The 13,225-nt window shown below is 54.4% G+C and overlaps 1 protein-coding gene across 7 annotated transcripts in view; it reads right to left on the bottom strand.

Moving 5' to 3' along the window:
- Positions 1-7,375, bottom strand: part of KLC1 (kinesin light chain 1) — a 69,146-nt gene extending 61,771 nt beyond the window's left edge. For 2 of the 7 annotated variants that reach the window (XM_072840082.1, XM_072840092.1), the window contains exon 1: positions 7,242-7,368. The gene's annotated coding sequence lies outside the window, so the exon portion shown is untranslated. Of the gene's footprint in view, positions 1-6,579; positions 6,732-7,241 lie in introns of those variants that run through there. The other 5 variants (XM_072840083.1, XM_072840079.1, XM_072840080.1 and 2 more) reach the window with 5 other exon arrangements.
- Between the last annotated feature and the right edge of the window lie 5,850 nt (positions 7,376-13,225).

The following is a 13,225-nucleotide window of genomic DNA, read 5'->3' as shown; positions in this document are numbered from 1 at the left end:
TAAATAAGTAAATTCTAAAAAAATAAAAAAGAATTTGCTAACATTAATTTGCACATATTCAGAAATCATAACTCCCAACATTAAGTGAAAGATGGTTAGGAATGGTTTTGTTCTGAGAACACATTAAAACTAGGATGTGGGGATCCCTGGGTGGCGCAGCGGTTTGGCGCCTGCCTTTGGCCCAGGGCGCGATCCTGGAGACCCGGGATCGAATCCCACATCGGGCTCCCGGTGCATGGAGCCTGCTTCTCCCTCTGCCTGTGTCTCTGCCTCTCTCTCTCTCTCTCTCTCTCTCTGTGACTATCATAAATAAATAAAAATTAAAAAAAAAAAAACTAGGATGTGGTAAGCAAACATTTCATCCCCCTCAAGATTCCTGGCCCCTGGTGCAAACACATCTCCCAGTTAATCAAGTCCCTCTAAGTACTGCTATGAAGAGATTTCTTGGGCAGCCTGGGTTGCTCAGCAGTTTAGCACTGCTTTCGGTCCAGGGAGTGATCCTGGAGACCTGGGATCGAGTGTCCCAGGTCGGGTTTCCTGCATGGAGCCTGCTTCTCCCTCTGCCTGAGTCTCTGTTTCTCTGTATCTCTCATGAATAAATAAAATCTTAAAAAAAAAAAAAAAAAGAGAGAGAGAGAGATTTCTTGCCATAGATGTAATTAAGGTCCCAAATCACTTAGACTTAAGATAGAGAGATTATCTTGGTGTGCCTGACCTAATTACATGCCTTCTTTATTTTTTAAGATTTTTTTTAAGACCTTATTTTTAGGTAATCTCTATACTCAACGTGGGACTTGAACTCATGACCCTGAGAACAAAAATCTCATGCTCTTCTGACTGAGCCAGCCAGGAATTTTGTGTCTCTCATGAATAAATAAACAAAATCTAAAAAAAAAAAAAGAAAGAAAAAAAAAAAAAAACTTAAAAAAAAAAAGTAGGGGATCCCTGGGTGGCTCAGCAGTTTAGTGCCTGCCTTCGGCCCAGAGCGTGATCCTGGAGACCTGGGATCGAGTCCCGCATCAAGCACCCTGCATGGAGCCTGCTTCTCCCTCTGCCTGTGTCTCACTCTCTGTGTCTCTCATGAATAAATAAAATCTTTAAAATATATATTTTTTTAAAAGTAGAATCTAATACAAATTCATACTACAAAAGCTTTAGAACTTAATAGTTCAGCTAAAAAGAAAAGAAATTATGGATGAATCTTGAGGACAATATGCTAAATCACAAAAAGACAGTCACAAAAAGACATGCTATACTCTTGGTCTTGGGCTTATAAGTACAAGCCCCACGTTGGGTGTAGAGATTACTAAAAAAAATTAACTTAAAAAGAAAAAAAGACAGGTACCTGGGTAGCTCCATGGTTGAGCATCTGCCTTCGGCTCAGGGTGTGATCCTGGGATCGAATCCCATCTCAGGCTCCCTGGAGGGAGCCTGTTTCTCTCTCCATCTGTGTCTCTGCCTCTGTGTCTCTCATGAATAAATAAATAAAATATTTTAAAAATAAAAGACAGGGACACCTGGGTGGCTCAGTGGTTGAGTGTCTGCCTTTGGCTCAGGGACTGATTCTGGAGTCCTGAGATAGAGTCCCACATTGGGCGCCCTGCATGGAGCCTGCTCCTCCCTCTGCCTGTGTCTCTGCCCCACCCCCTCTCTTTGTCTCTCATGAATAAATAAAATCTATAAATAAATAAATAAATAATAAAAGGCAAATGTTGTGTGATTCTACTTATAAGCAGTACCTCAAGTAGACAAATTCACTGAATCAGAAAGTAGAATTGTGTTTGGGGGGGAGGGTGGGGATGGGAAGTTGTTACTTAATGGACACATAGTTTCAGTTTTGCAAGATGAAAAAGTTCTAGATCTGTTGCACAACAGTGTAAATATACTTAATTTGTTTTTTACCACAATTGTAAAAAGAACAGAAATTAACATTTTCCCTGTTATACAATAATACAAATTCTTCTTTAAACAAGCAGAATAAGTAAATTTAAGAAAAAAACATTTCTATGGATTCACAGAAATCATAGAAATGAAGGCTCAAGCAGCTTTTACTGATCACCCTCTCTATGCCAGACTCTGCAAAGAACACAAATACTACGATGACAATGTGGTGCCTGAGACAGTACACATTAGACAGCAACCCCAAGGAGTCACCATGGCCACAGTGCATCACCTGGGCTTCTGAAATGCAAGAACTGGCCAAGGACTTCCCAGATGAAGGCAACTGGAGCTTAGCATCACTGGGATTCCTGACAGCAAGGTGGTTCAAAGTTTGAAATGTGCATACAAAAATACCTGAATTAGAAGCCTGACTTCACAGCTGTGTACCTCTGGCTCAAGTAACTTGCCCTCTCTGACCTCAGTTTTGTCCACAGTAGAATGGGAAAGGATTATAGCACCAATTTTATCTGATTTGGTGTTAACTTCACTGTTATGGTCGTGGTTGAGTGAGCTTCAGAGAGGCTGTGGACATATATTTCCACATTATGCAGTCAGGGAACAACCCAAGGTTTAAACTGAGGTAACTGGGATATTTTAGAAAAAAGGAAATAAATGTCTACATTACATATGAACTTAGCTTAAAATTCTTGTCCTATTGATATTCACCTACTTGTTTTATCAAGCATGAACATACTAAACATATTTAAAACCACAGATCCAAATTGCTGTCATCTGCCTTCAAAAATTAGTTAAAACTGGGACACCCTGGGTGACTCAGTAGTTGAGCATCTGCCTTCGGCTCAGGGCGTGATCCCAGGGTCCTGGGATTGAGTCCCATGTTAGGCTCCCCACAGAGAGCCTGCTTCTCCTTCTCCTTCTGCCTGTGTCTCTGCCACTCTCCCTGTTTCTCATGAATAAATAAAATCTTTTTTAAAAATTAGTTAAAACATAATACTGTAATAACTTTGTATGTTGACAAATATTAACTATACTTCTCACAGTGAGCTTTTAGTAATGTCTATAACCGTTGAATTACACTGTTGTACACCTGAAACTAATATAATTCTGTAAGTCAACTATATTTCAACTAAAATAAGTACATTTTTTTTTTTAAAGATTTCATTTATTCATGAGAGACAGAGAGAGAGAGAGAGGCAGAGTCACAGGCAGAGGGAGAAGCAGGCTCCATGCAGGGAGCCGACGTGGGACTCGATCCCAGGACTCCAGGATCATGCCCTCCAAAGGCAGATGCTCAACCTCTGAGCCACCCAGGTGTCCCCAATAAGTACATTTTAAAAAAATAGTTATGACACAACTAAATTCTGATTTCATTTTGACAGAAGAGTATATTATCCATCCGAGAGGCTTCAGGGCAGAAAGACAAAAGGGTGTTGTTAAGTGAAAGAGACAGACAACAGGGAAGAGGGGGCAACAGTGATATGCAGAAGAGCAGGCTCAGGATGAGCCCAGGTGTGCCTAAGTGAGGGCCAGAGTAGAAAGATGAGGGAAAGCTATGGGTGCAGAGTGCTTTTAGGACACAAGCCAAAACTTAGCAGAGGAGTGACATGATCCAACTTCTGTTCTAGCAGCTTGCTCTAGCTACCAACACTACCACTCCATCTCTTCCAGACTGCAGCCCTACCCTTACCCTGGCCCAGTCACTCCCAGGTCAGGGCCACTTTAGAAGCCATCTCTAGCCCATCTGTATCACTGTTCCTATTGCCGCTGCCCGAAGTCAGATCTCAGTTCTCACTTGGAACTACTGGCTTCCCACCAATCACGTGCCATACTGCCTATGCTTTCTAAAGTGTCACCTCACTGTTAAGAATCCTCCTTCTTGCCTTCCTTACCTGATCTTCCCTTTCCACTCTCATCCTTCCCAACTTTAGTACCCTTTACGGCAGCACCACTTAAGAGCTTATAACCTCTAAAATGACTATTATCGGGATCCCTGGGTGGCGCAGCGGTTTGGCGCCTGCCTTTGGCCCAGGGCGCGATCCTGGAGACCCGGGATCAAATCCCACATCGGGCTCCCAGTACATGGAGCCTGCTTCTCCCTCTGCCTGTGTCTCTGCCTCCCTCTCTCTCTGTGACTATCATAAATTAATTAATTAATTAATTAATTAAAATAAAATGACTATTATCAATCCCACCCCTGGCATTTGACCAACTGTACTTTTCTTCAGGTCTCATATCCAGAATCACCTTTCCAGGGCATTCAGCACAACATTTAACCTAATCTGCCGTACCCGTCGATTTCCTGTTCCCTCACCAGACAATGAGCTCCTAGAGGCCAGAGACTATTTATTTACTTACTTAGAAAGATTTTATTTATTTATTCAAGAGAGACAGGGAGAGAGAGGCAGACACACAGGCAAGAGGGAGAAGCAAGTTCCATGCAGAAGCCTGATGTGGGACTCAGTCCCAGGACCATGCACTGAGACAAAGGCAGACGTTCAACTGCTGAGCCACCCAGGCATCCCAGCAACTGTTTTTTATCCCTATTTTCCCAACAACTTAGCACAGCACCTGTCATTCAGTTGGTTCTAGATAGACATTTAAGGTCATGCTTTCACCATTTAATATGCTAATCATTTTTATTCTATGCCCTGAAATTTGACATGTAAAACCTGCCTGTACTTCAGTTTAGGATATTACTGATCACTTCTTTGTTACATAAAGTTCTGGTTTCTTATCATATTCCACTTATGTTTCCATGTTACATGAATCCTACAAATTAACCAATCTTTGGTGTTTATATTCCCATATGGAAAGCTACACACTGGCTTATCTTCAACATTACGAAATATGCTTAACGATATATAATTTGGCAGGGGTGCGGGGCACCTGGGTGGCTCAGCGGTTGAGCATCTCTGGCTCAGGGTGTGATCCCAGGGTCCTGGGGGGAGCCTGCTTCCCCCTCTGCCTATGTCTCTGCTTCTCTGTGTCTCTCATGCATGCATGAATGAATGAATGAGAATTCATAATTTTTAAATATATAATTTAAGTAACTACAGTTAAGTTTTCATTTTAAAGTACTTAAGGGAAAAAAAAATAAATACTTAAGATACTATGTGCTCCTCCCCAGTGGTATTTTCTCTCATCCTTCCTAGCAGTAGTGACCTGACTCCCATGCAGGTCTTTCTACCTTTATTTGCATCGTCTAGTGTTTTTAGAAGGTAGTACGAAGCAAAGTGCACGAGCCAGGTCACAGACAAGTTACCACCCTGGGTCCTCCACCCCCCTCAGTAACACCACAGGGCTGCCAGACTCCACTGCAACATGATGTTGCATTCTCTGATGACTTGGGGAAACTGGCTCTTAGGAGTGCCGAGCTTCCCACATGCAGTTCCCCCACTATCTGAAGTTTTTAATATTTAGTATCATTTGTATTCCTACAGATGCTTAGGAAACAGAACAATGAATCAAATTTCCCACCTTCGCTAAGGCCTGTTGCCAATCCCTAAAAGAGGCAAATCCAGAACAGGTAACAAGATGATGAGACTTAAGAACATCGTCCCAATTTCCTAATGGGTTTTTGACTCAACTACTTCCATGTATTTTGAGCTTAACGACTCTGATCAATAGCTTAGTCATGCTGTATCTAAAAAAGCCTTAAAATTTAACTAACGCAAAGAATCAAAGAACCGCCCTTCAATATACCAGTTTAAATAGCGAACCTCAAATTTTCTGTTGTCCTCACACTTTTTTTTTTTTTTTTTAATTCATGAGACACACAGAGAGAGAGAGAGAGGGGCTGAGACACAGGCAGAGGGAGAAGCAGGCTCCACGCAGGGAGCCCGACGCGGGGCCAATCCCAGGATCCCGGGGTCACGCCCCGAGCTGAAAGCAGATGCTCAACCACTGAGCCCCCCCCCAGGTGTCCCTGTCCTCACACTTTAAAAACGTTTTTTTGCAAGGACTCCTTATGAAACGCCTACCGTAAATTGTTAATGTGTTGTTTAAATAATGAAACAATAAGCAACAATTCTAGCACAAAAAATAATAATTAAAAAAAAAAAAAAAAAACAACCCACCACCTGGATCTGCACACCTTACGCTGTAAAACCACCCAATCCGCCAGGCACTACTACTACAGTTTCAAGGCGTTTAAAGGTCTTGGGGGGTCGAGAGGGCACCGCATTTGACAACCGCGTCGGGGCGGCTTCAAGTTTGGGAGCAGGAGCGACGCCAGCGCAGGTGGACGCGGAGGATGAGCGGGCTCGCGTCCCGCGGTCCAGGGGCAGGGGCGGCCGAGCAGGCGCCGCGGGGCCGGCCTCCCGGGGGGCCCCGGCAGCCGCCGCCCCCGAGCACGACAGGCGCGGCCGCCCAGGGCGGTGCCGCGGGAGAGGGCGGGGGCCGGAAGGAAGAGGGAGGATTCGGACAAAGCCCGGCCGGCCGCCCCCCCGCCGCGTTCCCGGGAGCGCCCCCCCCCCCCCGCCGCTCGGGGTCCGCAGCTGTTCCGCGAGCCGCCCCCCCCCCCCCCCCGCAGCGCAGCGCAGCCCGGGGACGCGCGGAGGGGACCGACCGCGGGGCGCCGCCGGGGATGCGGGGCGGGGGCGCGGCGCCAAGGGCCCGACGAGGGGGCGCCACAAGTGCCCGTTGGGGTGCCGCGGCGGGGGACGGCCGGCCGCTCACCGTGCTGCTCCCGCGGGGCCGCGCGCTCGCTGTCAGCACCGGGAGGGCGCGGGCGCGGGCGCGTGCGCGGAGCCGGGCTGCGCGGGGCCCGCTGCCTCGATGCCTCAGGCGCGGCGCCGCGGTCACGAGCGAGGGGCGCCGGCGCGGCCGCCCCGCAGCATCCTCGGCCGCCCGCGAGCGCTGTCCCCCGCGGCTCCTCCCTGCAGCCGCCGCCCCGCGCCCGTCGGCTCCTGCTCTGCTCCGGCTCCGCCGCGCCCGCCGCCGAAAATGGCGTCTCGGCGTCCCTCCCCCGGCTCGGGGCTCCCGCCCCACAATGCCCCGCGCGGCCGTGACGTCACCGCCCGCCGCCGGGGGGCGGGGCGCGGCGGGGCGCGGCCGGGAAACTGAGGCCCGGCGCGGAGAGGAGGCTCGCGGGCGTGCGGGAGGGGGCGCTGGGGCGGGGCGCGGCCGCCTGGGACCCCGCGCCGGCCCCGCGCGCCTGCTCGCCCGCCTCTCGGCGCGCCGAGCCCCGGCCCCGCGCGTCTCCGGCGCGCGTCGCCGTCTCCCTGGAAGCCGCCAGGAGGGCTGTGAGCAGCCTGTCCACGGCGCGGCCGAGGGGCGAGGCCACGCAGCAGGCCCCGGGCCTTCTCCGGGGACACCTAGTCTTTGATCGCGACCCTGACCTTCCCCGTCCCGTTACGCCCTCGCCCCAGGGTCCTCAAGAATCCGAGCTCAGCGGGACTTTGCAGGCCTCGCTCGGAACTGCACCGCCAGGCTGGGCAGGGAGATGCCATCCCCGCGGCCGCACGCACCCCCTCCCCCGCGGCAGCCGTGCCACGACCTCCAGCCCCCGCCTGAAGGGCAGTACTTCCAGGTCAGAGCGCGCTCCTGGGCCTCAGCCTGCTGCACCGCCAGCTCTGCAGGCCTGACTCAGCAGCCAGCAGGAGGACGCATGCTGATTCAGGGGGCAATGCTCAGCTTTCTCTGCCTGCCACCGGCTCGGGAGGACCCCCCACCCCCCCACCCCCACCACCTGGAGCCTGCAGACATCCCAAGAGCCGGGCCCTGGGGCACTAGTGACCAGGAGGCGTCCCTCCACCCCACCCCCATCTGCTTTTGAACTGCTCAGCTCTTCAGATAGATCAACCCAGCACCAACAGCCGGTTTAACCCTAGAATTACACAGCCAGTGGGGGAGTAAATGCTCCTCGATTTTCACAGGGAGATCCAATTACTTTTTTTTTTTTTAATTATTATTACTTATTTGACAGAGAGCACAAGCAGGGGGAGCAGCAGAGGGTGAGGGAGAAGCAGGCTCCCTGCCAAGCAAGGAGCCCAATAGGGGGCTTGATCCCAGGACCGGGGATCATGACCTGAGCTGAAGGCAGATGCCTAACGACTGAGCCATGCAGGTGCCCTCAATTACTTTACTGTTTTTTTTTTTTTTAAGATTTTATTTATTTATTCATAAGAGACAGAGAGAGAGGCAGAGACACAGGCAGAGGGAGAAGCAGGCTCCACCGATGTGGGACTTGATCCCAGGACTCCAGGATTACACCCTGGGCTGAAGTTAGACGCTAAACCACTGAGCCACCCAAGGATCCCCTACTTTACTTTCATATAAATGCAAAGAGTCAGCTAAAAAAGGGGGAGGGAGAAGCAGTGAATCAAACCACCTTTCCCTTAATGATTTGGCCACACTGCTGCTTGGATGTCACCTACTCCTCAACAGGCACCTAGGGGCTGGGCACACATTTGTAACCAACATGCTCTAGAGACGAGAGGAGTGGGCTGAGTGAGGCCTGCAACTCTGGGTGCAGTGATTGTTCCCTCCACTCGCCCAGGGAGGACCTGAGATGCTTAATGTCCTCTTCTAATGAGCAGCCAAGATCTTAAATCCTTCCTACTGCTGTAGTCCATCCCTCTCCATCCCCACTGCTGCCACTCCGTTTAGGCTTTATTATGTGGGACTCGATCCTGGGACTCTGGGATCATGCCCCGAGTCACAGGCACACATTCAACCACTGAGCCACCCAGGGATCCCTATCCTTTTTTTTTTTTTTTTTTTTTTTATTCATTCAAAGAGAGAAAGGCAGAGACAAAGGCAGAGGGAGAAGCAGGCTCCATGCAGGGAGCCCGACGTGGGACTGGATCCCGGGTCTCCAGGATCACACCCCTGGCTGCAGGCGGCGCTGAACCTCTGTGCCACTGGGGCTGCCCTCCCTATCCTATTCTTTTATTCTCTCAACAAATATTTGTTGACCTGCCAAGATCCCCACCATAAGAACAAAGGTGTGCTGGTAAACAGGATAGATAAGATTACACCTGCTCTTGCTCACACCGTGCTATGCACAGAGAAGTAAGGTAATGGCAGTGTGATGAACTGAACTCTGAGGCAGGCAAGTGAACTGAGACCTAAGTGACAGGAAGGAGCCAAATGGGCAAAACTGGTAGGGCAAGCACTCCAGGCAACGGTCCTCAGGCAGGAATGAGTCTGGAGTGATGAGGAAAGAGAAAAGTCTAATTCATCCACCACATCCCATCCACAGGTCCCCTGAATCTGACCCTGCTACTTCCCTCATGAAGTGCTGTGATGCACCCATCCTTCAGGGCAAGGGGCTGGGGTGCAGGCATTTCAGGCCATCCTCACTCGGAGTCTCATACTGAGACTAACAATCCATCACCCACCCTTGCTGTGAGGCCTGGGCACTCGCAGTCCATTTCAATCCTCTGATCTTCAGCAACTCCAAGAGAGGCATTGGTAACCATATTTACAGACGCTGCAGCAAAGGCCCTGCAGGTTCCCTGGTCTGCTTTCTGCTTCCAAGGATGAACTCAGCTTTAGGAATCAGAAGAGAGGAGCAGGGTGGCTGCTCCTGGGTGGCTCAGTGGCTGAGCGTCTGCCTTCAGCTCCAGTCCTGACCCTGGGGTCCTGGGATCGAGTCCTGCATCAGGCTCCCCAGAGGGAGCCTGCTTCTCATTCTGCCAGTGTCTCTGCCTCTCTGTGTGTCTCTCGAAAATCTTAAAAAAAAAAAAAAAAGGTATCAGGAGGGAGCAGCCCCACGCTTCCTATGTGAACACTAGCAGAGCTGAGGAGAGCCTTTGTGGTGGAAAAACCTCAGCAAGGCTACCCAGGAGCAGCAAATCCATTATCTGTCCTTCTCCAGAAACCTTGAGGACCAGGGTCCTGGGAAGCACACACCTGTTGGCACAAGTCCTGGTGGCCTTGACCATCCCTGTGGTCAGCAGCTTGCCAGCCTAGCCAGAGTCCCCGGGGTTACCCAGGGGCCCGGAGGGCGGGGCTATCTTCAGTGGCAGCAGCACGGGACCCCTGGAGCAGGCCTCTCCTTCCTCCCTGAAGTGCTCTTCCCTTCTAAAGAGGCAGCCTGCATGGCAGAGCCACCTTCTCCTCCCCTCTGCCTGTCTCTGTCTCTGTCTCTCCCTCCTTCTGCTTTCCCCAAATGCAGATAGATGCCTTGTCCTCTACCCCATCTCTTTGTCTCCTTCTCCTCCTTCTCTGACCCTTTCACTTCCCTGTTGTGAAACCTGAGAGATCAGCAGGCCCAGACGCTGAGGCCTGAGTACAGCTATGGAGACAATCTCCAGGACCCAGACCAAGCCAAGGCTGAAGTGCCCTGGTCAAGGAGGAGTGAAAACACCCCGTGCCAGCCTCCTGCCCGTTCGCTGGACACCTGGGGGTCGGAGAGGAATCAGGAGCACACAGCCTGGTGCTCACTCCAATCTCCATGTTCATGGAATAGTGCTGGAGTCAGGTGTGGAGGCCGGCAATGGGAGAGCAGGCACCCTGCGCAGCTGAGACAGAGGTGCTGGGGGGGTGGCCCGATGTCCTCAAGGCTCAGGGACTCCCTAGAAGAGGGACATTCACAGGGCAGATGGGAAGATCTAGCTCTCGGAGTCTAAGTGGTGGAACCGTAGGGACAAAACAGTGCCCAACAAAGAACAAACCACACAACATGCGTCTCATTTGGACAGTGGAGGGCGGCTCCGGTGGCGCAGCGGTTTAGCGCCGCCTGCAGCCCGGGGCGTGATCCTGGAGACTCTGGATCGAGTCCCACGTCAGGCTCCCTGCATGGAGCCTGCTTCTCCCTCTGCCTGTGTCTCTGCCTCTCTCTCTGTCTCAATAAATAAAATCTTAAAAAAAAAAAAGTCATTTGGACAGTGGAGAGAGTCTTCTATTTTCGCGGTCAAGGCCTGCGGAGGTGTCTGTCCAGCAGCCGCCCCCGGGGAGACTGGGACGCTGCGATTTCCCTCTGGCCCCGAGGGCTCAGCAGTCGGCGAGCAGCCCCAGCCCATCAGCGTCTCAAGAGGAGGCGGAGGGAGGGCAGGGGGTCCCGGAGGGAGCCTTGGGCCGCGCGGCGGGGCTGGGGAGCGGTTCCGGGGCTGCGCTGGCCGAGGGGGCCCCCGCGCACCCCTGGCGAGACAGGCACGGAGGAGGGTCAGCACGGGCTCTGTGGCGGGAACCCCCCAGCTTCCCCCGGTCCCGCTGTGCTTCCTCCCCAACTCGCGCAGCGTCCCGCGACCGCCCCTCTGCCCCACCCCAGCCCGGGCGCCTCCCCCCTGCAGCCCGGGCCCCGCCCCGCCCCGCCCCGCCCCGCCCCGCCCCGGCCCCTCCAGCCCTGGAGCCACCGCCCTTCCACGCCCGCGTGGTCACTGCTCGCCAGGCTCCCCCAAGCACGGGCACCGCCCCCCCCCCAGCATGAGCACTGCCCCCACACACACCCCAGACCTGGGAGCCTCCCCACCACCTCCAGCCCGGGCGCCGCCCCCCGCCCCCCCGAACCTGGGAGTCTCCACGCCCCCCCCAGCCCGGGCACCGTCCCCCGCCCCCCCACCTGGGAGTCTCCACGCCCCCCCCAGCCCGGGCACCGCCCCCCGCCCCCCCACTTGGGAGTCTCCACGCCCCCCCCAGCCCGGGCGCCGCCCTCCGCCCCCCCACCTGGGAGTCTCCACGCCCCCCCCCAGCCCGGGCGCCGCCCCCCGCCCCCCCACCTGGGAGTCTCCACGCCCCCCCCAGCCCGGGCACCGCCCCCCGCCCCCCCACCTGGGAGTCTCCACGGCCCCCCCCACCCCCCCCACCTGGGAGTCTCCACGCCCCCCCAGCCCGGGCACCGCCCCCCGCCCCCCCACCTGGGAGTCTCCACGGCCCCCCCCCCCACCTGGGAGTCTCCACGCCCCCCCAGCCCGGGCGCCGCCCCCGCCCCCGCCCCCCCCAGCGCCCGCAAAGCTGAGCCGGGCCTCCGTCGGGCCCCGCGGCGCGCCCAGGTCACGCCCCCTCTGGTCTGCGGCCTGGGTCCTGACCGCGACGTCACGGGGCTGGGGCTGCTTTTCCTCTGCGGAGCTCGAGCCGCCACCGAGGCTGCGGGACCGCCCCCGCCCGACAGCACCCAGCGCTTGGGGAGGGTGGGAGAGGGCAGCTCCGCCCGCCTCCCTCGGGTCTCTTGAATGCGGGCAGCGGGCCGGGCCTGCCGCAGGAGTGCCCGGGGGCCCCAGCAAGCCCGAGTCGCCCCCGCCCGCCCGCACCCCGGCCCCGGCGAGCCTGAGGGGGCCCATTCCTGGCCTCAGCCCCGGAGGGCGGAGGATTTCAGTCATGTGCTTCCGAGCCCCCTAGACGCCCGGCAAGAAAGCCAGCTGCCCCTCCGGAGAGGCCCAGCCATCCCGGCACCCCACTTCCAGCTGCCCTGGGGACGCCGGGCCTCAAGGGAGACCATCCTGGGCGGTCCAGCCCCGCACACAGCCATGTGGAGGGCCCAGGATGGCTCCAGGTGGGGACCGATGCTCACACGCGGGCAGGAAGGGCAACGGAAAGAGCACTGTGGCCGCGTGTGTTTGTACACTCAGCACGTGTCTCTGAACCCTAATATTCGCAGTGCCCAGGTGGCCATCCTACCAAGAACTTTCTCAATGAGCCATGAGACCTATGGGAAAAAGTGCTGGAGTCCCCACAGCATGTGGCCCGGACCTGACTGATGTGGTTATCAGAAAGGGGTAATGCCCCAAACTGGGAGCGGGGAGGGATCTGATAATCAGTCCATCTAGTGTGATGCACATGATGATGGAAACGCGCACGGGGGGGCGCCTGGGGGGCTCAGTTGGTGAAGAGTTGGCCTTCAGCTCGGGTCTGGATCCGCAACGACCCACCCCCGACCCCCCGCTGGGCTCCTTGCTCACCGGGGAGTCGGCTTCTCCCTCTGCCCGCCGCTCCCCCTGCTGGTGCGCTGTCAACTAAACAAAATCAAGAAAGAAAGAGAAAGAAAGAGAAAGAAAAAGAGAGGAGAGAAAGAAAGAAGCCCGGGTGGCTCAGCGGTTTAGCACCACCTTCAGCCCAGGGCCTGATCCTGGAGACCCGGGATCGAGTCCCACGTCGGGCTCCCTGCATGGAGCCTGCTTCTCCCTCTGCCTGTGTCTCTGCCTCCCTCTCTCTCTCGAATAAATAAAATCTTTAAAAAAGAAAGAAAGAGGCCGGGGTTGATGAAGGATCTCAAGATGCTTGCTCTAAAAACCATCGACTGGGTAGCTTTTAGGGAGATCATACCCCGAGACCAGAAGGCCATTGCCAACTCCCTGAAATCCTGGAATGAGACGCTAACCTCCAGGTTGGCTGCTCTTCCTGAGAAACCACCTGCTATCGGCTGGGCTTACTACAAGGC

This window comes from Canis lupus, chromosome 9, assembly GCF_048164855.1.
Source record: "Canis lupus baileyi chromosome 9, mCanLup2.hap1, whole genome shotgun sequence".
NCBI classification, from domain to species: Eukaryota; Metazoa; Chordata; class Mammalia; order Carnivora; family Canidae; genus Canis; species Canis lupus.
This window is presented reverse-complemented; position numbering and strand designations above follow the sequence as displayed.